This window comes from Amyelois transitella, chromosome 7 (assembly GCF_032362555.1).
Source record: "Amyelois transitella isolate CPQ chromosome 7, ilAmyTran1.1, whole genome shotgun sequence".
Classification (NCBI taxonomy): Eukaryota; Metazoa; Arthropoda; class Insecta; order Lepidoptera; family Pyralidae; genus Amyelois; species Amyelois transitella.
This window is the reverse complement of record NC_083510.1, coordinates 6262772-6265148: the sequence shown is the minus strand read 5'-3', so window position 1 is coordinate 6265148 and position 2377 is coordinate 6262772. Positions and strand designations below refer to the sequence as shown.

The following is a 2377-nucleotide window of genomic DNA, read 5'->3' as shown; positions in this document are numbered from 1 at the left end:
AATGTAACAGCATTAACAACAGTAGACAATGCTAAGCTTCTCGAGTTGCATAATAATCTGTGTCATCCCGGTATAACTAGAATGGTACACTGGATCAGATCAAAAAATTTACCATTCTCAGTTGAGGATGTCAGACGTATGACGTCATCATGCAATGTATGCGCTGAAATAAAGCCACGATTTATTAGAACACAGGGCACATTAATCAAAGCAACATCACCTTTTGAAAGAATTTCTATTGATTTCAAAGGACCATTGCCATGCGATAATACAAGAAATCGTTATATACTTACTGTGGTGGATGAGTTTTCTAGATTTCCTTTCGCTTTCCCGTGTGCAGATGTAAGTTCATCAACTGTGCAAAAGAAACTTTCTGAATTATTTGCCATTTTTGGCTTGCCATCTTACGTTCACTCGGATAGAGGTACCGCATTTATATCAGCCGAACTTAAAACCTTTCTGCACGGATAAGGCATAGCTACAAGCTACACTACACCATATAATCCCCAAGGCAATGGTCAGACCGAGAGATATAATGGAATCATTTGGAAAACTATACAACTTACCTTAAAATCAATTAATTTGCCTATTACTCAATGGGAAACTGTCCTTGAGAAGTCACTTCATGCTATCCGCTCACTTCTATGCACAGCTACTGGATGTACGCCCCATGAGCGTATGTTTAATCATTCACGACGTTCTTCTAATGGACAATCAATGCCATCTTGGCTCACAGAAGCAGATAAAGCTTTATATCGAACCCCGGTGAGGAGAAGTAAATATGATCCTCTTGTAGAAGAAGTACAATTATTAGAAGCTAACAACCTTCATTCACACATAAGATTACAGAATGGACGAGAATTAGTAGTTTCAAACAGGCACTTAGCCCCAATGGGTACTTCGTCTGATACTGAGGAGGCTGATTCTGATTCATCTAATTGGGATTCAGCAGAGTCAAACGAAGAGACAACAACTGAAGAACAGGAACCAGTTAATTTGACTACAGATGCTACTACAACACAAAACCCTGAACTGCGACGTTCTACTAGAGACCGACATCCACCGTCTCATCTTCAAGATTACGATCTTTCTTAAAACCTGGGGAGAATGTGGTGATATGCAACCTCCACATTAGCTTTGACACCTTTTATCATAAAACGAACATTTCAGTTCTGTCACATGTTCAAAGTCATACTGTATAATTTTATTGAATAAAGCCATATTTACTGAGAAATGGTTAGTTATTCTACAAAATTTCTCCTGTCACTAAGGGGGTAGGGTATACAGGGGTCAGCTTTGTTTAGAATTTGTCAGTGAACTATTTTTTTTACGGCGGACAAAATCACAGTAATAATCCATTCAGGGAGAACTAAGTAAGTACTTACCTATACGACCAACTGCATGCCATTTTTTCACTGCCTTGCATAACTAATTCGGGCACTGTTTGTTTACCATAAAATATTTTAATAAAGCCAAACTCATCGTGGGAGGCATTATGCAAATCATTTTACCTGTACCTAACCTTAGCGTCGAAGACAAATAAATATACCCTATCCTGTCGTAGCTTGGTTTGCTTAGGTTTACGATGCGTGTGTAAAGTGCGATTATTTTTCCAGCCATTGATGATGCCGAAGCCGATAGAAGAGAATCCAAGAGCAGATGGTAGTCACTAATTTTAAACTTTCGCGTTGCATTATACTAAGTATTTAAAAATAGGGTAAGTACCTACAAGTATTAAACCCGCAAGTAACGTTCGAAATAAAATAAAAAAACGTTACGTTTTAATTTTTACCTTTATTTTATATAAATAGTAGATGGTCAGTTTAGCTTTAATACCTAAAGGAGTGTGTGTAAAACTACCTTTTTGTATTTTTAAATTTGACATTACTTTCAAAAGAAACATTTTGCAGACAATTAATTTTCAAGAGCGACATTATGTATGTGTGGTTCCCGGCACCAATACAAAAAAGAATAGGACCACCCCATCTCTTTCCCATGGATGTCGTAAAAGGCGACTAAGGGATAGGCTTACAAACTTGAGATTCTTTTTTAGGCGATAGGCTAGCAACTTGTCACTATTCGAATCTCAATTCTATCTTAAAGCCAAATAGCTGAACGTGGCCTATCAGTCCGCTCAGGACTGTTGGCTCTGTCTACCCCGCAAGGGATATAGACGTGATTATATGTATGTATGTATGTATGTACATTATGTATTAACCCGATATCTCACTATGTCATGATGTTTGTTACAACTTCACCAACACAGCATCCAAAATGTTTTTACATAAATAAGTAGAGGTCAGTATTTTACATGCTGTAAAATGTTTGACAAAGCTTTGACTATCGGCTGCCTATCTGACACCAACATTCCTTGACA

General features: G+C 37.6%; 1 long non-coding RNA gene across 1 annotated transcript; it reads right to left on the bottom strand.

Annotated features, from left to right (window-relative positions):
* LOC132901945 (uncharacterized) lies at positions 1-1244 on the bottom strand. Its single transcript, XR_009656955.1, has 3 exons — positions 567-1244; positions 294-355; positions 1-163 (listed from the first exon to the last, which is right to left on the bottom strand). It is a non-coding gene; the product is annotated as an uncharacterized LOC132901945 (long non-coding RNA).
* Between the last annotated feature and the right edge of the window lie 1133 nt (positions 1245-2377).